Consider the following 23,547-nt stretch of genomic DNA (forward strand, 5'->3'; position numbering starts at 1 on the left):
TGACATTTCACTATATTTACCAAAGGTATTGCTTCAAAATATTGTCAGATGAAAGATTTTAGGGATCGCTATATGTTGTAATTCAGAGGTCTGGCTTCAAGATACCCTGGTTCAGCATAGGGGTGATATTTATATAAGTGTGAAGGAATATGCTCTATACTATCATCGTCTTCCTCCAGCTTTTGTTGCTTCTTTTCTTGTTCTTTTTTCAGTTAAGACTCAAAGGATGGACAGCAGCTGTTTTGTGTGTAGATATAGAAATGTAGCTGATAGCTATTGCCAATTTGGAGTACAACCATCTCACCTAAAATTCAGTAAAACTGTGATCCATTTAAAAGAAAATGCTTTGGTACCTAGTCTAAAGTATTTAGCTATCTGTGGATAGAGATAAGACAGGTATTGCATCTATAATAGGACAAGGAAGCATAGAATAATTATAAAATTAGCTAAGATTGCTTCAGCAACAAAAATAAATTATTCTTTCCTCTTTGCAACCTTTCTAATTTCAGAAGATGGCAACCTCAACTTTTCAGATAATCAAGGTACATGCCTGGACTTTCTCACATTCCTTATGTACCTTCTCTTAGGGAATGCAGTTAGATTTATCTTTAAAATACACCCTGAATTTGACCACTTCTCACCATCTCTATGGTCACTGTCCTCTCTTCCCAACTCCAACTCACCCTGAGCCTCTAGCAGGTACCACTTTGCAAAAGTAGCAGGTTCTTCTGACTTCATTTTCTTCCTTGCAAACTATTCTCAATGAGAGTCAGAAGGACTTCTTCAGATTATGCATCATCAGACCCTGAAACTTTTCTGCAAGAAATTCTGCAGTGTTTGTCTATGAAAGCTGAAGCTTTCAGGGTCTAAGTGCTCTATCCTGTTACTGCTTTCTCCTAATCTCCCATTCTTTTCTGGCTCCTCTGGATGTTCTGGCTTCTTGCCTCAGACCTTGACTGCAACTTGGGATACACCTTCAAGTCATCCCTTCTGCTCACTTCCTTAGCTCCCTGGTGTTTTGCTTCAGTTCTACCATGGTGAAGCTTTTCTTTTCCTGTTCAGTACATAACTTCCTCTACTTCTTGACTGGCACTCTCATGTTTCTTATTCTGCATCCCTTTTCCTCTGACCTCAGCTCACTCATTGCATAACACTAACATTTACCCATTTAGACAATTCATGGTTACTTGTCTGTCTCCCTTCTTAGAATGAAAGATCCATATTACTCTTGATCTGTTTTTGTGACTACCTAGAACAGTGAATGGTATATACAGTAGGTTCAGTAAATATTTGTTGAATAAATTAGTGAGCACTGAATATGTATCAGATACTGTACTGACCACTGTAGATTATTGAATCTCCTAAAACTATTGTGTAGGAAATCTTTACCATTACCATATTTTTGCATGAGAAAACAGAAGCAGAGAATGTATTAGGGTTTTACTAGAGAGAACAGATATGACACGAGATATACAGAAACAGGAAGATTATTTACCATTGTCAGCCAGAGTCCACTGAGGAAGCGTGCAGAGGGTGTCTATGCACTGGAGGTCAAAGGATTCAATCCAAGGCTTGGAGTTCACCCTTGTGTCTTGTGCAAATCCACACCAACAGGCTGATGGGTCTGCGACAGAAGGCCAAAGGCTCTGAGATGGAAAGTTAAAGACTCTATGCTGGAAAGCTGAAAAGTCTACACTGGAAGCCAGAAGACAAGGTCCAAACCAAAGATGAAGACTGGAGCTTCCCCCCAAAATGGAATGCATTTGTCCTTTTTCCTTTCTTTTTATACCTCCAGGTAATAACCCACCCTAGGTTGGGTCTTTCTTTACATCCTTGGGTGTAGAATTGCTAAACCCAGTTAGTTAAGCTTCTAAATGCCTCAAGTTGACACAACTACTACAGAGCGGATAGGCAACTTGCTGAGTTCACGTAGGTAGTGCACAGCAGTCTCGAGATTTAATCCCAGTGAACAGTGAGAAGTTTACTAACGAAATACTTTTTACTGTCTTTACAGGATTAAATTCACAGGACTTCAGCTTCCAGGGACATTGCCTCAAGCTTGTGAGGACAGTTAAAAGGCAGGAAAACTTGTTGGCTATGTAATCTGAACTTGTTAGGGGAGTATACCTGAACTATAAGTGGCTACTTGTGGTTATCATGTCCTTCTTTGGGAATAGTTAATAGTCTCACTGGGGTTTGCTTTAACTAATAATGGAAAGAAAGGGGGGGGGGCAGAAGATGGGTTTTAGATTTCTTATCCCTTAGTTCAACAGTCTTTTACATTTCCCCTTCTAGGTTAAGATTTTATAAACCTAAGCAAGACTAACATCAGAGGCCACACTGTCCCACCTGAGTTCTACATCAGCATCCCCAGATGCAGATACAGAAAGTGCATTTGATTGCACAGTTTCCCCATATTAAAGTGACCCAAAGGCCAAGCAAGAAGAAGACTCATTGTAACTATGTCCTAGACTCTTGTTTAATCTAAGGAATACTACTGCAGTAAGCTGAAGAAATACATATTGTTGCAAAGCCAGATTTGATTTCATGTGGAAACAGTAATAAAAAGAAGAAATCTGCCTGCTGAGTGCTTCCTATTTCTGTCAAGTATTTTTATGACCCAACACCTAGTCAGTCAGCTAAGAGTCAGAAGCCTCATTCAGCTGAAATTCCCAAACTGAATAATGCATAGCACAGTGTTATTTACTGCCAACAGGAGGTTTACTTTATTTTCTGACTTTTATGTTCTTCAGTATATTGCCCAAGAAGTTGTTGTCTGGACAATACAAAAGAACACTAGAGAGGAAGTGGAATTGCATAAATGTGTCTGACATTTACCAACATTTGTTTTCTAGAACATTATCCCTGCTTCAGTTGGTAGAAATGGCTCAGTTTTGTGTACAGTATTTCTTCAAAGAAATTCAATTTTCTTCCTTTCTCACTAAATAAGCAATGAAAAAGAGGAAAGAGGGTACACAGTTTGGAGAATTACCAAATGATTAGCCTGATCCAGCTACTCTGGTTCTCAGTTGGTTCCTGTGTGGCCCTAGGAAAATCATTGCTGTGTACAATAATGAGAACCACAAACACTTGCTGAATGGGTTTCATATGTTTGGTATTGTTCAAGGTGATCTATGTTAATCATCTCATTTAATTCTACAATGATCTTGTAAGACAGGTACGTGAGTTGTCTCTCAACAATAATGCTGCATGACAAATGACAAAATATCTCAGCACTATAGGCATTTATTACTCCTATGTTTGGAGTCATCTGGAAGGAAGGCAAGATGGTGAAGCACTGGGACTTTTAGAGCATTCTATCACAGGGAGGCCATTGTTGCTTTGTTCATTTTGCAGATGAGCATACTGAAGCACAAAGAATGTGCCTAAAGTCATGTAGATCTTTATTTCCTGGGTCTCACTCCAGTCATGGCTGTTGTATGATAAATATATAATTCACAGTACCTTGGTTTTACATCAACTCTTTGCATTTTGATTTCTTCTCTCATCTCTGAAAAATATGTTCATTTTAGGTTAATCTGTGATGGCCTTCATTAACTATTGCGGGAATCTCTTTCCAATAATTTGCCTGCCTGATGCATTGTTGATGTTCTTTTCCCTTGGATTCTGCAAGGCCCGTCCTGTTCTGTTTCTCTTCTTGGAGTCTTTGGTTCAGCCCTCTCTCCCCACCACACAATGCAGTCATCTTTCTTGCCGTTGTCCTTTCCAAACACACCCACTCTCCTGTTTCCACTGCCACCTCTCAGCAGATGACTCTCATCTAGTTCTAGAAAGCTCACTATAATTTCCAGTAATCTCAGTGGTTTATCTCTCATAAATAACACCCAGGGGGATCAAAGGCTCTTCTCACTAGCGTCTTGTCACTTTGTGTCACCTAGCAACTGTTCCAGTCCTTGACATTCCACCACAAGAAACTTCCCATTATAAAAATAATGCCACTGGAAAATACAAACCTCCTTGCTCCGCTGCTCTCTCTGCTATCATAGCATTTATAAAAATTGCCATTAATGACCTCCTTTTAACCTAAAATGTGGAGATGTCATATGGTTGAAATAATAATCACAATAGTATTTATTGTCTTGTACTGTAATTGTTTAAACACCAGTGTTTCCGTATGGAGCTCAAACTGTTTGACTGAAGAGACCATGTATTCTTTTCCCTTGTATCACTGTGCCTAGTTCATGAGACTGTAGGGATTTGACAAGGAAGTATTCAATACATGAAAAATTACAGGTAATATTTGAAAGCACAGAGCCAAAGTGAACTCAAAGACCCATCCTTGAAATGGCAATTCTTTCTGTGTCAGTTGCATGCGCCCTACATTCTCTGAATCACATTTACAGTTAAATGTCATGTGTTTTCACTGTAAAATATTGTAGAAAGTGCAGTATCTATAAAGAACAAAATAAAAATTTTCCACAATCCCATTGCCTTATATTAATAACCTTTAAATTCAATTATAGTGAATTTCCTCAAAGGTTTTGTTTATAATATTCTTCTCACACACTTGAAATTATGGACCTACACAAAGTCATAATCTTTTTCTAAATGGTCTTATTATAATGATACCATTTTCTCATGTTAATGGAGCTAATTCTTTAATATTACTATTTTTAAATGATAAAGTTTTTCCACACAATATTTCTCTGTATTTTGGATTATTTTTATAGTATATAGCCTTATAAGTAACACTCAAAAAGTAATTTTAACTGGTGCCAAGGGCAAGAATATTTTGTATCCTTGATACACATGCACATGAATGTACATATACACATGCCCTTACAAAAAAGTGATAGCAGGGTACACTTATCCCATTTCAATACAAGTGTGTAAGTATCTGTCTCACTGCGTAAAAGACAATGTTGAATATTATTGTTTTGGGGCTGGGGATTTAGCTCAGCAGCATAAGCACCTGCCTTGCAAGCAGGCGGTCATGAGTTTGATCCCCAGTACTGATAAAAAGGAAAAAGACAAAAAAAAAAAAAGAATATTATTGTTTTTACTATTCTTTTACAACTTGATTGGCAAGAATTTGACTTGACATTGCATTTATTGGATTATTAGAAAGATTGAGCTCGATTTCAAACATTTATTAATCTATTGATGAAACCTAAGGTTTTCATTTTGTTTTGTTATGCAGTACTGAAGATTGAATTCAGGGCAAGGTCAGGATTGAAGTGCTCTGCAGCTGAGCTACAGCACCAACCCTTTTAAAACTTGAAGACAGGTCTTTCTATGCAGCCTGGACAGGTCTCTGACTTGTAATTCTCATGCCCAGCGTCCTATATAGCTCAGGTCACTGGTGTATGCCACCAATTCTGGCTTTTTAATTAGCTTATTTTAACAATATGCATTTCATTTTCTCATTATATATGTAAATTCATTTTTACCCTTATAAAAATAATTCCTATATATAATTAAAAACATCAGAATATGAAATGACTCTAGTTTTGAATTTTTAGCTACTTCATCTATTTTTTAAAAATAGTCTTACCTGACCATTTTTTGACTTCTGGGCTTTAGATGGGAACAACTGTGTCTTCCTATTATGAAAGATGAAGATTTTCTTCTCTTTTATAAAACTTTCTCATTCTAATTCTCATTCCCCTCTGTCATTCTATAATCCTGCTAAAATACAATTTTTGGTTAAGTCAGAAGCCAGTATTCCTAAGTCCAATGTTTAATCAAATACTGGATCCTGGAACAGGGAAAAAAAAAAAAACGTTAGTGGAAAAACCTGTGAAATTCAAATGAAGTCTTCACAGTAACCCAGTGTCAGCAAATACCCAATGGGTCTGTGAGATACTGATATGAAGGGAAGTTGGGGAAGGTACATGAGAGTTCTCTGTACTATTTTTCCAACTTTTTTATAATTCTAAAATTAATCCAAAGTAAAAAGTTTTTAAAAACAATGCCTTTCCATTGTGATGGAGATGACCATCTGCGTTCACGGATTCTGCATCCATGGTTTCAAACAGATTGAAAATATCAAGAGATTGAAAATATCAAGATTGAAAATATCAAGGAGAAAATTGCATCTGCACTAAATACGTATAGACTAGTATTTCTTTACTACCTAAGCAATAAAATAGACAATTACTTACAGAGCATTTGGATAGTTTTGGATGTTGTAAGTAATCTAGTGTTATTTGAAGTCTACAGTAGGGCTACAATGACCATACACAAATACTAGGTAATTTTATATAAGGGACTGAGCATCTGCAAACTTTAATATCCTCAGGGTATCCTGGAAACAATCCCAGAGACACCGACAGACAGGTTTATACGTGTGCAACTACTATGGAGCTAAAAAAGTATGCCATAGTTATGTTTCTTATGGAAAGCAGTGATTGATTTTTTTCTTGAGTTATTACTTGACTTATTTTAAATCTCCTTATGTGGATATTTTGTAAATCCTGTAGTTTTCAAATCCTCTGGTAAATCTACTTAAAATATGGTAATTGTCTATCAGTGTTACAACCCAAATGCATAAAAGCATGTGATAATCTAACAGTTAAATATAGTTTTCCTTGGTGTTACCCTCCTGAATTCTGCTTCTCTCCTGCTTAATTCTGGTTGGTGCAGACTCTTTTTCCTGTGCTGTATTTGCTTTTTCTTGGGTGGTTACATTATTTCTTCTTAGTTTATTTTTTTATATTGTTGAAAGGAAAAGTACCTGACAAAGAAATATTTAAATCATATCTAAGAATATCCTACTTCTACCCTTACCTTTATTTATAATTTGCATGGTGTGGAATAATAGTTGGGAATGATTTTCCTCAGGATTTTGAAAAGTATTATTCTACAGAGTTCTAGCTTCCAGTGTGATTTTCAAATAGTCTGATATGATTCAGATGGTAGTTTCTTCCTGTGAACTGTTTTTATCCTTTGTTTAAAAAGATTTTAGAATATTCTCTTTATTCCTAAAGTAACAAAATTTTAATACTATGCATCTTGATTAATTTATTCATTAAACTAGTAATTAGTTTATTCATTAAACTAATTAATTCATTAGTCCATTCATTCATTAATTAATTCTGTTAGGCATTTTGATGAGCATGAAACCTAGCAACATGTTCTGTAGTTCTGGAAAGTTCTTTGATAACTTCTGCTTTATTTTTTCTGATCTCTTAAGAATTCCCACTAATTGAGTCTGCTGGATTAAATTTCTTATATTCTCTTCTTTTGTCTTCTGTCAATTTTGTGTTTTTATCTTATTTTATAAAATATTTTCTTAATTTTATTTTCAAATCATCCTTTACTTTTAAAAAATATATAGCTATTCATTTAGTGTCAGTTTATTTTGGTAGTTTTTTTTTCCACTTTGAAGACTTAAAAAAAATAACAGGTGCTCTTAAGCTGTCCATTTACATAGAAAAAGAGAGTATTCTTAAAAATTATTAATTAGGACGCTAGGGAGATAGCTCAGTGATAGGGCACTTACCTAGCAAGCATACACCCTGAAATCTACACTTTACAAAAAAGTAAACCAAACCAAATTAGAAAACAAGCTAAGTATATCCAAAATACTCCATTAGGTTTTATAAAACCAGTGCAAAAGAAAAACAAACAAAACAACTATCCCAAAATATATTTTAACTGCTTTCCATAACCATATTATTTGTAGAAACTTATATTTTTTATTCTAAGGCTATAAAATATGAACTGTAAAATAAGTGGCTATGTAAAATGAAAATTTTGTCAGCCTTAATGTTGTTGAAATCAGAATTCTCAGAATGGTAGAAAGGATAAGACAGATCAAAGAAAATCTCTAATCGGGATTTGAATTAATGGTATCATTTTAAACTTGTCATATATTTTATCTTATTTTTAAAAAAGAAATACAACACAGTCTTCTGGCAAAGCCCAGAAGCAGTGACTACACAATAGTAATAAGTATCACTTAGTAGCCAAAATATAGTTTTGTAACACCATTTCCCAATCAAAGCATCCAGGAGCTGGGCATGGTGGGGCGCGCCTGTAATCCTAGTACTCTGGAAAATGTACAGCAGGGCTGCAATGTGAACCAAGTCTGGGCAATTTAGTGACTTAGTGAGACCCTAGCTCAAAAAGAAAAATAAAAAAGGGCTGAAAATATAACTCAAAATGAAGGCCCTGGCTTAATCTCCAGTACAACAAAACAAATAAAATACAAACTGAAGGAATGGCCACCAAATAGTGATCTCATGGGCCCTCCTGAGGAAAAAGAGAGCCTGGAGCATCAAGCTGTTTCTTTCTAAGAACTTTAGAAAATAATCAAGGTCTTTAATGGACTTTATGCAGTGCAGAATTTTTGCTGATGACTTTTTTTGGCCATTCCTTCATTTACTTTGTAATTTTTAAAATTGTGATAGAATATGCATAAAATAAAATTAACCATTTCAAGTTTACAGTTAAGTGACTTCATATACCTTCACATTGTTGTACAATCACTAAGAACTTTTCACTGTCCCTAATTGAAACTACACCCATGAAGCACTAACTCCCCATTTCCCTCTGCCTTTAGCAACCTGCAACCACAATTTCAATCTCTGTGACTCCTGTACGTGCTTCATATGAGAGGAACTGTAGAAGATTTGTCTTTCTGTGACTGGTTTATTTCTCTTTGCATAATGGCTTCAAGTTTCATCCATGTTGTAGCAGATTGCAGAATTTCCTTCCATTTTAAGGCTAAACACAATTCGATTGAGCTGTGTATCTCTGTCCACCTATCCATCGATAACACATATTCCTTATACAACCACCTGGCAATGGACACTTGGGTCAGAGTGGGTCAGTGTGTGCAGACATCAGCACCTGGGGCCAACCCCAGTGGATCGGTGTGGAAGATGAGTTGGATATTGAGGTTAGGGAAAATAATGGAGGAGCCATCACGGTTCTTTTCCTTGCTGTCACTGTCAAGAACTGATTCAAAGCAGAGTTTAGAGAGAAAGAAGCTCTAAAGTGAATAAAAGATCGAAGTTTAGTATTTGGCATTAAAGTTTTGGGTTTTGGAATGTATAAAAAAGTTTAGAAATTTGCCTGAGATTTTACCCAGAGCCATGCCCCACCTGACAAGCCCTTCTTCCAACTTTTGTCAAAAACTTATAGGCATTTGTGTCTCTTTAGTTCTCTGTGTGGACTTAAGAGAATTTTATCAATTTATTTTTGCTGCATGAATAATGTACATGATCAAATATACACCTTTCCCAGGTTTTCTCTGCCAGAGGAGATTCCTCTTTTAAGGGGTACTTACAACTTTTGCTATAGCGATCAGTCTAGATTGTTAGATAGATCTTCAAGCAATTATTGAAAAACACCTCTTGTATTTTAGTGTCACGGTTTCTTCCTGCCTCAGTCATTTCTTCATGAAGTTTGTCATGCACAGTATACCCTGCTTTCTCCTAACTTTCTACACTGTTCATAGTTTCTCCACACTGAACTGTTAGAACTACAGTGTGCTGCTTTACGATGTTTTGAATCTCTCTGTTATCTTTGGTTTGCTATGAAGAGCATGGCCCTCCTCAAGAAAGAGTTCTTAGTTGCTGAGAGTTCTTGATTGTCAGATGACAGCATGTTTGTTTCATGGGGTGACTGTGTGTGTTGGGCAGATAACACATGCTCGTCTGTGTGGCAAGCATGACCAATCAGCTAACTGCCCAAAATACCAACAATAAGTGGTGCTGCCAGTTTGAGTTGGACTCCAGCCATAGTTTACCATTAAGAGTCCTTGATTCAAGGATGGAGGTACTCAGAGACTCTTATGGATTCAGAAAGTAAACAGCAAGTGTCTATTCTATGCCAGGCTCTGTGCTAGCAGCGAGTTGGGGAAGACAAGAACTATGCCCTCATAGAGTTTGTGTAAGCCTGTTGGGGGAGAAAGAATACTAAGTGATCATACTTCATGAATACAGTCCACAGTCCCAAGGAGGACTTTCTCAGATAAAGGACAGATCCAGGAGAAGGTTTAAAGGAGGGGTTTTCAAGTAGGGGTGATTTCTGCCTCACTCTGAAACATTTGGAAATGTTTATAGGTACTCTTGATTGTTACAAGTAGGGGCAGGAGGTTGCTGATGGCATTTAGTGGGTAGAGACCAGTTACTGCTAAACATCCTACAAGGCACTGGACAGAACTATTTTTGTTTCAAATGATAACTGCGTTGAGTTGAGTCTGAGGACTTGTTTTAGTGGCAGAACAAAGGTTCTGAAGGCATCGGGTTTCTTGCCCACTAGGCTGGTATCTAGTGACTATAGAGCAGGGATAAGTAAAATATAAAACCTAGAAATTGAAGCAGGGAGCCAATTTAATGTGCAGGCTACAAACAGGGGAAGAAAAGGAAATTGTGTCTCTCTGCAATTGTCAGTTAAAGTAGGTTGGCCAGAGCAAATGCCTCCTAGCGTCTTCTCAGGGAAAAGGTTGCCTGTATATCTATGATGCTGTCTGAGTGTACCTATGGGGACATGGCTATAGTTGGCCGAGTGAAGTGGTCAACAAGACTGAAAATGGCCTTTCAATATTTCCTATATAACTATTCCTTAAGGATAAGGAATAGTTCTTATGCATCTTTATAGCTCCTATAATGTTTATCTTAGTGTTCTACAGTTGTTCAATTAGTGCATATTAATTGACTAACTGATGCATGATTTCCTTAATTGGTTGTGCCATTCACATACATCTGTGCTCAGCATGCAGGACAACTTGGACATGTTTCAATGTACTGAGACATTAAATCTCTTAGTGAAGACCCTGGCAAGCATATTTCTACTAGAGTTAGACACAGATCTGCATTTTTGTAGAAATAAACCAAGCATATTCCAGCACCATGGGTATAAAGTGGTGTAATCTGCTTATTGATGGCTAGATCCCCAACAGAAATGAAACTGATGGGCAGTAACTTTGCTAATGAATTATAGAACAGCTTCACTTAGTTCACTCATATAGACAAAACATGCCAGCAGCCCCTGGAGGAATTAATGCACCCTAATTTGAATCATAGAATAATTTCAGATCAGCTATTTTACATATCTAGCTGATGATTCTTTCTCTCCCTAGGCTATCTATTCTCCTCTACCTGCTTAGATCTAGCTCTAGAAAATGAATATTGAAACTAAATATTCTGGTACTTGAATATTAAAGTAGAAATAGTGGATGTGGGTCATGTCCTTATCTCTCAACTAATCCTAGCCTTGTTTTTAATTCATAGAATACTAAAAATTCTCATTAGTTCATAAAGGAAGTTATTAGTTCCTCCCAGAATGACTACATGACTGTAAAGTAAAAGACTTTACAACCCAAAGCAATCTTTAGCAATAAGACTGTACCTCAAGACAACTGTGGGTAAAAGACTGTACCTCAAGACAACTGTTCCTAAAAATGACCCTAAAAAATGATGTCATTGCCTGGTCGTTACCTTGCTGATTTGCTGTGGGATAAAACCTTTCCTTTTCATACATCTATTTCTCCCTCCTTGATGATATTTGCTTTCCATTCACCAATCTATCTGGCAAGCAGATCATCAAATGCAATATGCCAAGGCAGAATTACTAATTATATAGCTGCTGTCTCCTTTCCACACATAATGACTAAGTTCCAGAAGCAGAAGTCTTAGTGACACTGAAATGGTCTCAGATTATGTGGTGATCAAGATGTTTAATGTTGTTGTCTCTTATTGCTATGACGACTTCTCTCATAAAATGTTTGGGAAGACATTGAGGAAACTTAGTATCGTGATGGAATATAACTAATCTAATTTCTTGAGCTCAGATCAAGAATTTAGACAACTGATACCATCTTGGCAAAGCCTGGATCCTATAAAGGGAGATAAGTTGCCAGTGAACTTATAACTGGCTGAGTTGTACTCTTCTTTGTGAGGTAAAAATAAAGGCAAAGAGCATTTTCTTATCTCAAGGCAAATAGACAAAAAATTCCATTACTTTTACTTTTAACACATGTAGATTGACCTAAAACTACTGAGGAAAAAGCAACTATAGGTGCACAGAAGTGCAAATTTGCACAGTGGAGTTAGAGAAGACTTCACAAAAGGAACATTTTACTTGGTCACTAAAAGGCTGAAAAGTAGATGTTTCTGAACAAGTAATAATAATAGGACATTATGGCTGTTTTTGTAATAAACAACCAAAAATATTAATAACAAAGTGGTGACTTAAATTGCTCACACTGGGTGTTCCCTGGAGTTTGTAGTTCATAGTTTTTCAGGAGTTAGACTCCAAAATTGCTTTTTGCTATGCCAGGCACAGCAATAAATACAGAAAAACATACTTGTTCTCAAGCCATATGGCTATACCTACATATAACTGGGCAGGAGAATCATTTGTCCATGATATGATACTGTGACTAGCTTTAATAATTCTCATGAGGCATTATAAGAAGAAAGAAAGGTAGAAAAGAGCCTGCTCTGTGGGAGTTCTTTGGAAAGCTCCTTTGGAGAGAATGCTGAAACCACTATTTATTGTGGCTGTATCACTCTATTTCTTCAGAACTTATTCTGAAGGTGTTGAAAGTTAAATAAAAAGAAGGACTTATAGGCAAAGAATGCTTGCTTGAGGTAATTGGAAATCAGAAATTCCAATTGCAGTTCAATAAAATAGCATGACCATTGTGGTGGTTCATAGCTGTAATTTCAACTACCGGGGAGGTTGAGATGGGAGAATCACAAGTTTGAGGCTAGCCTGGGCAAATTAGCTAGTATATGTACATAGTGGAATATTATGTGGAATGGAAAAGAATAAGTTAAGGACCTTTGCAGGTAAATGGATCCATCTTGGGATTATAATATCAAGTGAAATAAATCAGACACATGGTTAAGTATCACAGGATTTCTTTTATATGAGAAGCTGAAAGTACAGCTAATCTAAAGAGAAAAGTAAAAGATACATGATAGGAAACAGGGAGGTAGATTTTTCAGAAATGTGAGGGAGATTTAAGGATGGAGGGAGAGGTGATGGAGTGGAGGGTAAGGGAAAGTAAAAAGAATAAGAATCCAATATAAACACCTCTTGATAAGATCTCCTCTGCTTTATATTTCCAGTCCACAGCTTTACTGTGACTTCCTTTCTGGCCAAACTCAAAACATTTTAAATCATTCTGCTGGCCTCCTCACTCTTGATTCTGATAGATCTGGCTAACAGGCCTGAACAGCAGTGGTGCCATGGCCTCAAAATTAGAGTGCTTGAAATTTCTCCTGCAAGATTAATTATTCTATTTTCCTTAATCTTAGTTTCAGACAAAGTCTTTGGACATGACTGTAATGTAGACAGACTTTCTGCCAAATCATAACACACATCATTTGGATTCCTTCTTCCTGGCAGAAACTTCCCTCCCTGGTCTCCTAGCAGAGACCTCCCAGGTCTTTCCCAGCCATATTTCTAACAGCATTCTGGTCTTCTGAGCTCTGACTAGCATCTTCCATACTGCACAGCCTAAGGTGATCCAGCTTGCTTTTCCAGCTGGCATCTCCAAATCCTACCAAATTCTTCCCACAAACCATTCACAAAGGTTCCTGAACTTTAGTTACTTTCTTTTGTGGCTGACACAAAATATCCAGCATCTAAAGTTAAAAGGGAAAAAGATTTATTTAGCTCATAGTTTGTAGAGGTTTCAAACTATAATCAACTGGCTCCAAGGTAGTTTGGCACATGGCATTAGGGCAACAGTTTACAGGTGGTGGAAGACAGCAAAGGTTGTTTCATGGTGACCAGAAGATAATAAAGCAACAAGAGAACTTAACAGCATCTTTCTGCCCTTTTTTATCTTGTTTATAAACTGCTGGGATTATGGAGTTACCAAACCAACCATTTAGTAATCACACCTTGATCCTAGCATCACACACTCTAGCTCCAACCACTTCTGAAAAAGCAAAACTATGACAGCATACAGCTTTGGAGGGACATCTAGACACAAACCAGTTTCCTGCCTGGAGCCCTTAAGAAGAAAAAGTAAGCCTGGGTTCATAATGGAGAAGCACAATTTACTTTTTGTATTTATAAGGGGAAATCAAACTACTGGGTAATAAATACAAAGTAAACAGGTTGCTTGGTAGGATTTTTGGACCTAGTGTCACAGCTTTGCATGTGAAGAGCATTGCCCCACATCCAGTGTAATCACAGTGCAATTTCCAAACTCTAGTAAAAAATAGTGTCTGAAAATTCATAATTGCAATCCCAGCTCTAAACTATGTCCAAAAATTCTGAATTTAAGGATACATTTCCAAAGAACTCAGGGACTTATAGTTTGAAGATTTTGCTTGAGAATCTTCCTCAAGGTACTTACTAATGTATTTTGAGCATGCAAATCTATGACCTTATCTTGAAGTGTAAAAGGACAAAGATTCCAACAGCACATTAACCAGAAATTTACGAGGCATATTGGTTTTCTGTGGCTGCATTAACAAATGATCGTAAACTGAGAGGATTGAAACAACCAAGATGTGTATTCTTGTACTTCTGAAGTCCAGAAGCCTGAAATCAAAATGTCAGCTGGGCCATAGTCCTCTAGAGGCTCTAGGGGACATCTGTTTCTTATGTACTCTAGCATTTAGTGACTTCAGGCATTCTCCAGTGTGTGACTGTTTCACTCCAATATGTGCTTGCACAGATATATTGCTATTTCTTAGACTTTTTTTGTACAGAGTACATGTGATTGCATTTAGGTTCATCCAGAAAATCAAGAATAAATTCCTTCTCTCAAGATCGTTAATTTAATCACAGCTTTTGCCACATAAGACTCATAGGTTCCAGGAATTAAGATGTGGATATATCTTTTTAGGGAGCTACAACTGAAGCTACTACATGGGGGAAATTCTATAATTAAAGTTGGGCTTCCAGATATGCATTTAAAATATGCCCAAAACTTGATACCTGTGAGACTATGTGCTCACATAAGGGTGAGACTCAAGGGAGCCTGGGGAAAAAGAAGCAACTAGAGACTGAAAGAAACTGAGTAGAGCATTTAGCTGTTCACAATTGAAAGAGAGACAGTTTGACATTTGAAGTTTGAGTCTAGCTGTCTTAACTCCCCGATAGAAGAAACAAATATCACACACTAGAGGAACATAACAAAGTAAAATCTCTACAGAGGAGTTGACTTCAAGCCAAAATTTTGGTCTCTACATTTCAGTTTTGGCCATAAGCAATTGCAAAGCTTTCCCTGTGCTTCCATTCTGAGGCCTCCAAATTTGGCAAGTGGTGGTAGGGTTCAGTTTAGATGTGTCAGGCACCTCTGCTAAGATTGCCTTACCCTTATCATCTGCTCTAGCTGAGCCTGTTCTACTCCTAGGCTCTTCCATTTTCCATGCTTCAGCTCCCAGGTCCAGAAAATGGCAGGAATATTTTGTACTCTGGATGTAGTGATCCATATGACCTCCCCATGGAAGAAACTGGAAAATTAGTGAGAGCCAGAAATTCTCTTTTTGGCCTCTTGTTTACACTATCACAATACATAAGTTTCCATTTATTGCTTTTACTTTGGCTGTTATCTTGGTTTCTTTACAGCTGACAGTTCTGAACTTTTGTCAGATATCAGTCATAATGTCCAGTTTTCAGGAAAAATCATGAGACAATAAAGAAAAATAAGAATAATGACCATGTTCAAAAAGAAAGAGTAGAATAAAGGAGAAGAAGAGAAAATGTAAACCAATTTCCAGTGCCTATTGTCTACAATTACCAAAGAGTTTAAGGCAGATGTGATAAGCACATTCAAGGACTTAAAGGGAAATATATACATAGTAAGTAAACAAATGGAGAATCTTTGGGGAAATAGAAATTATGTTAATAAAGCAAATATTAATACTGAATCTGAAAAACAAAATTCTTTTAATGTAAAATTCACTGGACTTATAACTATAGATTAGAAATAGAAGAGTCAGTGACTTTGAAAATAAATTAATGAAAATGATCAAATAAGGGCAAAAAGAAAAAGATTAAAATCAGTTGTTCCCAAAGATATACTGTCCCACAAACCAATATAAATGCTAAAGAAAATCACATCATGATCTGTAACAGTTAAATTGATAAAAATCTAAGGATAAAAGAAAAATTTGCAAGCATTCACAATGATGCACGATATACAGTGGAAAATGATACAGATCATAGCTGGTGTCATTTCAGAAACAAGAGAGAACAGAAAACAATATCATTCTTCACCACTAAACCCTGTGACTCATATCTTAGTCATATTATAAGATACAGCTAATACATAGGAATCTGCTTTAATTACCCTTCACAAACCGTCATTATGCAGATCAGGATTATGTTTCTTATTCAATACAGCAAAATTAAAGGAAATAGGTAATCTCTTAGAGTACAGAATGAGATACTATGCTTGGAAAGGTCAGAACAATTTTAATCCATGCCTAAATAGGTAAATCTAAGGAGAGAAGTTATTTTGGGGACTAGATGGAAGAGTAAGCTTAGAAACATAGCATAACATTCCTCCAAGATGCGAATAGATAAGCAGCAGAATACAGAGACTCCCTGAGACAGCAACTTAGATGCCGGAATAAAACATCATGGGGAGGTCTAGACAGAGGGAGATGGATCCTCTCGACCCAGGAAGAAGAGAAAAAGAACTGATCAAACATGCAGTCCAGGGGCTACCATTGGAACAGCTAAGATTAGCAGCCATGGTGCTCTCCCTGGAGTGTCCAGACTTGCAGGCCACAACTTGTGAGCTGCCCAAACTCTTGCCAATTCCACGAGCTGACTGAACTTCCACCACTGAAACTCACTGGAACTGAGGTCATGCTGAAGTCAGAGGCTGGTGAGCCCAATGGAGAACAGAGCCGACAGGGGCCTGCATTACCCACAGTGAGTGCTGGGATAAGACCCTCCCATGGGAAAGGGACAACCAATTGGATGGCATATTGGATTACAGCAGGATGGGCAGGAACAAGGAACAGCAGAGACTTCAGTCAGTTGTTTCCTGCCCAGAGTAGATTGGTGGCCAGGGTCACACCTTTGGCCAGGACACAGTAAGTCACCTCAAACCAATTCCTTAACATGGTGCACACTAACACAGTGAAGGCCCCCACTGGTTGACTGACCCAGAGGGGAGGGGCCAGCATACCCCACCCCTCCTTGCAGCCCAGCAAAGTGGAGAGTAGCAAACTCCAGAGGGCAGAAAACCCTAGCCAGTCTGCTTCAGAAGAATCATAACCAACAAGGAAAGGGGCTGGGATCTCCTCTATATACCCATTTGGAAGAAACCAAAAACATGACAAGAAAAAGAAACAAGAAAAATTCCCCAGCCCCCAGCCCTGAGAACACTGATCCAGGAGAAATACATAGAAAATAGACTGAGGACAGCAAACAGGCAATATCAGACACAGCATCAGTGAACATAAAGAGATATCTTCAGAACCTCATAGATGAGCTCAAAAGGGAAATATTTAATCAAGTAAAGCAAGATATAAGTAGATTAATAAAAGAAATGCTAAGCATCTCTCAAGAAGACACAGAGAGAAGAATGGAGGAACACAAAAAAAGGAGAGAAATGTTCAATGAAGAATATAAAGAAAACCTAGAATACATGAAGTAGGTTCAAAGAGATTACCAGGAAATAAAAAACCCTATGGAAAGATGGCAAAACTGCTTGAAAGAAACAAAAGATAGCCTATCAAAACTTGAAGACAGGTTTGCAATGTATGATCAGGAAAGGAAAAATATCCTTAAAATAACAAGGAAAGAGGCAGTAACAATACAAAGGCTAGAAGATGACAAGAGGGTCTGTAACTTAAGAATAAAGAATGTGAATGAAGAAGCAAGAGTAAAAATAAAGGAAATACAAAGGCTATTCACAGAAATAATTAAGGAAAACTTCCCAAACACAGGAAAATGAAATGATATTCAGATGTATGAGGCATACAGAACTCCAGCCACCTACAAACCAAACAGAGCTATACCCAGAGATATAATAATCAAGATCCCAAAATTCAGAACAGAAGATTAGAAGCCGTCAAAGAAAAGAAAGAACAGAATATTAAAAGCTGTCAGAGAAAAGAAACAGATCACCTATAAAGGAAAGCCCATCAAAATCAAGGCAGAATTCTTGATACACATCATCAAATCAAGAAGAGTTTGGAGTGAAGTATTCCAAGCCTTGAATGAAAATAACCTCCAGCCCAGATGGATGTACTATGGAAAACTGTCTCTAGAAATTAATGGAGAAACAAGATGCTTCCAAAACAAAGAGGAATTGGGGGTACTCATAACCACCAACCCAACCCTACAGAGAATACTGAAGGACATTCTAAAGAGAGAAAAAAGTACCAGGATTCCAGGAACAGTGGCAGAGAGGCCTCAATGAATAGAGTAGAATGTGGAATGAAGGAGAAAAGCAGACAACTAATGTAAGAAAAATAGCACAACAGAAATGAGGCAGAGAAAGTTGGCTATAATCTCTAATATAGATGGCCTTGATACACTAAAAAAAGGAAAGGAAAAAAGAAACACAGGCAGAGTAGATCAGGAGGCAGGGTCCACTGAGATGCTCTATGAAGAAAATACAATTAACCTGAAAAAGGGTTTATAGACCAAAAATCAAATATGAGAAAACAGTGTTCTATGTGACAGAGAACCAGAGAGTAATAGGGGCAACTTGACCAGCACCTGCTGATATGCTGGAAAGACAGGTTTTGTATATTAAGGAATACAACTTGAGATCAAGTTCAGGAGGGAAAAGGTTCGGAACAACTTAGGTAAATAGCAGGTTGCCCCCTCAATCTAAAAACTGAGGGAGTTGGTGGGACCCAAAAATGCACAGTGCACCCTCTGTGAGTGAAAGGGGAGGAATAATCTAAAAAAATAAGGCAGAGGATATTGTTAATAGTGTATCAGGATTTAAAACCCACATTACTCTCACTGCTTTGTTTAGATAAATTATATTCTGTCCCAGTTTGCCTATTTGCACTAGATTTGACGCCACAGATAGTTATCCCCAAAATAGCAGGACATAGTAATCATCCTTAATTCCCTATTAACTTAAGCTGAAGCTCTGTATGACTTACACTGTTTTATCATGACTGATCTTAGTTGAATCTGGTTTGTTAGATTGCTGTTTGGTATCGATGGATTTTATTCAAAACTGTTATGATTGATAGTATCAAGTCTGAGAGTATAGGCAACTACTCTGAAGATGACAAGATTCACTACAATATCCATTCTGATTCATTATTACCTGCTTTTGAAGTTTTACACCATCTACAATGTTTTGGTTTTATTAATATTGTTATGTACTGCTTTATTCAATTATAATATGCATGATAATATAGACAATTCTATTGAAGATAACAAGAAACAACACAGTAACCATTGTAAAATACCTTATAGTGTGGTTTTGTATGACTTTTTCATTTCATATGTTTATAGGAATATGTTTTGTTTTGTCTTGCTTTGTTTGGTTTCTCCCTCTAATATAGAAAGGATAGAAATACATGTAGATACTCATGCTTGCATAGAACCTATAAACAGTTTATGAGAACTGATCTTATAACACATGATGAAATGAACAACTACTTTGAAGAAAAAGAGACACTACAGTACCCAGTGCTGATCCCATAGTGTCATGATGTGAAATCCAGTAATACTATTATTCTTTGTTCAGAGCAATTTTAGCATGCTTTGGTTTGTTTAATATTAACATACATGCAGATATAGATAATTGCATGTATGTTCAAGTGTGTAGGATTGTTAACCATATTACTAAGTTTTTGTTGGATAGTTGAACAGAACTGTTTGCAGTCTCACTGTTTGAATGTCCACTTTGTATGCTTCACTTCTGTAACTTGAACAACTATTTGTAAGAGAACAATATGTAATTATCAATTAATGATTTCTTACTGTTTATTTTTTCTTTGAAATTATGTACTATTTCTACCCTTTTTCTGTTTTGTTTATTCTTTCTTTAAATAAAAAAAGAAACATAGTAGAGCAGTAGGAAAGTAAAGTCAGGTAAATAACAATGTATAAGTCAGATATCTAGTCTGACTAGATATCTAGCCCAAGTCATCTAGCCAACTAAGATCATCCTTTTTAAAATATTCAAATAAAATTGCTTAAGCTTGTGTCTATTCAAAGGGCCATTCATGACTTTATAGTGTCTTCCTTTTATGTTTGTGTGTTTGTAATGCTGAAGATTAAAACCAGGACCTTATACATGTCGAGCAATTGCTCTAATACTGAGGTATGTCCATATGGTCACTTCTTGTTCCAAATTCCTGCTCAGATTTATTGTTGGTATTTTTTCATGATCTCATCTTCTGTCTTTTCTCTTTAACTCAACTTTGGAGGGTGGAAAACATTACTTCCTGTTCTCCTCAATGTACTGCTAACTCAAGGCTATTAAAACAGCTTTACTTAAGATAATAGTATGTGATATATTTTATACTAACATTATCAAAACTGAATGTCAAATCGTGTCACAAGCAATTCGTCAGTCTTACATTCATTTAAAAGGAATTTCTCACTGGGTTTGTTCTTGCTTAAGCTCCTTAATCCTTCAGTGTTACTGAGCTGCTGTCCTTTTAGATTTTCCTTCTTGCCTCTCCACTTTTCACTAAATTCCATGCTGTGCTCTCTTTGGCTTTGTCTAGAGCTTCTGCAAGGAAATTTCCAAGTTCACATTACTTTATAGTGGGGAATGATCTAACATTTGGTCTCACCATTAGATTAATTCAGATGCTTAACCTTTCACAACAATAGTAACTAAAACATCAAGTCAGTTTCATTTCTAAAAAGAATAATTCTTCTATCTTCCAGTGTTGTTTCCTAAGATGTGGTCCAGAATAATGTATCAGAGTCCCAGAGGAATCTGATTATGAAATTAGAGTCATGCAATGTGAGTTTAATAAAGGAACACTTTGCAAACATATAAGGGACAGCAGGGGACCACCTGGGCTAGGGCAGTATTCTGTGATTAGCAATAGCAAAACTGTTGCTATTTATCCTTCCAAAAGGACCAAAGAGGTTAGGGTATATCATCATAGGAGGAAAAGACCTTCAATTAAAGGCTGTAGCTAGCCCTATGCAAACCAGCAGTGTGAGGCTGTGGCTTATACCTTGACTTTCATTTTTTCCGTCATGTTTCATTTCTAGGCAGGATTCTTCATTGGCTGAGCCCAACAAGAAGGCAGGTGGCAAAAGAAAACTCTCGAAATGGCTCAGACCCATCTGTCTCCCACAGTTCACAGGATACAGTGGTAGAATGCATAGTGGATCCAGGGAGACTAATGGGGAGAGATCACTTGAATCAGAATCACTCCTGGAGCAGTAGTTTACTTTGCATATTCTTCTAAGAAAGGACCTGGGAGAAATCAATCTCAATGAAACCAGTGAGTTTCTGGGCACATGACCTGACCTGAACTTTGACTATTTTGCATAGAATTTTTTCTCTATTCTCTTGAATAAAGCTGTTTCTTGCATTTTTAGAAAATTTCCTAAGTATCTGTTTGGCTTCAACTGTTCATTTTAAAAATAAACTGCAAAACCACACAAAAGTTGAAAAAACCAAGTAACAAAAACCCATAGCCCTTTTAATTATTAACATTTGGGCACTTTAGCCGCTTTCCACTTGCACTTGTATGTTTGTGAACCATGTGGGAGCAAACTGCAAACCTCATGGCATTTCACTCTAAATATTTCAGCAGATAGCTCCCACAAAAAAAAAAAAACAGTTTCTTAAATAACACAATAACATTGTCAAATTCAGGAAGTTTAATATTGATAGGGTAGAATTATTTAATATAGAGTGTATATTTAGATTTTGTCAGTTATTCTACTAAAGGCCACTGTAACAAATTTTTAAAAATCCAGGATATCAGTAGCATTGGTCAATCATTTAATTTTAAGTAATGCTTTTGTCTTTTATGATCTTGATTTTTTTGGGAGCATATCGTTTTGTAGAATGTTCTACTCAGTTTTTCTGATGGTTTCTTTATGATTAGGTTATAGTTATACATTCTTAGTAGTCATGCTATGTGAGTAATACTATGTCCTTTCAGGGATCTTATTTACATACAAAAACCACTTCCCAACTAGTTCAAATTGCAACCAGCTTAAAATGACATTTAAAAATTCTACATTAAAAGTAATCATTAAGTTTTCACCACAAGCAGGGATGTATTCCAGACTTTATATAGGGTGTCTCATTTAATTTGTATAACAATGCTTTAAAATGTTTACTATTATTATAGCTTCAAAAACGAGGAAGCTAAAGCTCATAGATATAAAGCAACTGTCCACAAATATTACAGCCAATAAGCAGCAAATTAAGGTCTATAAAATTTCAAAGTCTATGCTGAATCCACCGCTCCACACCAAAGTAAGGGTTGTCCTGGAAATACAACTTTTGTTTTTTTTGAAAGCAAAGCAGGAAAGGATGGGCAGTGCTCCAACTGTGGGGCAGGGCTTAAAAGAGGAAAACATCTGTACAGGTTGAGCAGAACATTTTCACTGTGTGCATGTATTCTCGGGATATGGTGGTATGGGATAAATAAGACAAGTAATCAAACTGAACTTGCCTTACTAGGGACATATTCCAGGATAATGGATGATATTTAAATGCATTATTGGAATATCCATCTCTTCTGTGCATAGGAAGAAGACTATCTATGACACTTTTGGCTTAAATATGAAGCATCCCTCAAAGATTCATTTATTTGGGGTAAGAACTTCATCAATAGATTAAGCCATTGAAGGTGACTATACTACTAGCTGGTAGGACCCAGTTGGAAGAAGTAGGTCCCTGTGAGCGTACCTTAGAAGAATATATTCTGTCCCTATCCTCTTTTTATTTAGATCTTCCCATCCATGTCTGCTTTCTGAGTTCCATGAAGTGGGCAGCTTCCTCTGCTGTGCCTCCACTGTGCTATTTACCATGGACTGAAATCTTTGAAAATATGAACCAGAATAAATCATTCCTCCTTGAAGCTTTGGATGTCAAATATTTTGTCCTAGAAATGAAAAGCTAGCCAACAAACTCACCAAAATATGGAACAAGAATTCCAAATATGCTTAACAGCTGCATTTCTTTGATTTCAGGAGAGCGTGTATAGAGGCTGGTTAGGACATCCAGGTAAAATCAGAACAGAATACAATGGGCTGCAACATAAAAGACAAAGCAAACTCAGGTCTAGGTAACAAGTGTCTATCAGTACTTTCCTGGTCAGTAATCAGATGGTTTTTCGTGGGAAGGAGACCATAATGATTCATCTGAACCTGATGTAGCTAGGTTAAGTTGTTAGGAAGGGATATTTGAAGTACAATCTTGATCAAAAGATGCATGGCATCTAGACTTTTAGGGCTGGGAGCCAGATACATCAATAAGTTGTCAGGGTTATGGATGTCAGAAATCTAAAAATGCATGACTTACAGTTCACAGCAGATGTTAAAGCATGTTAAATCCCCAGAAGGGTACTGATTCACAATCAGGTTTTTATTTTCTAAAGCAAAGAGCAAAATAAAAGACAGATGAAGGAAATAGAGTGGTGACCTTTTGCAAATGGGAAGGGGATTAGGAGATGGAGGAATAGGGAA

Source organism: Cavia porcellus, unplaced genomic scaffold (genome assembly GCF_034190915.1).
Source record: "Cavia porcellus strain 051 isolate PalLab524CR breed Dunkin Hartley unplaced genomic scaffold, mCavPor4.1 scaffold_18, whole genome shotgun sequence".
Classification (NCBI taxonomy): domain Eukaryota; kingdom Metazoa; phylum Chordata; class Mammalia; order Rodentia; family Caviidae; genus Cavia; species Cavia porcellus.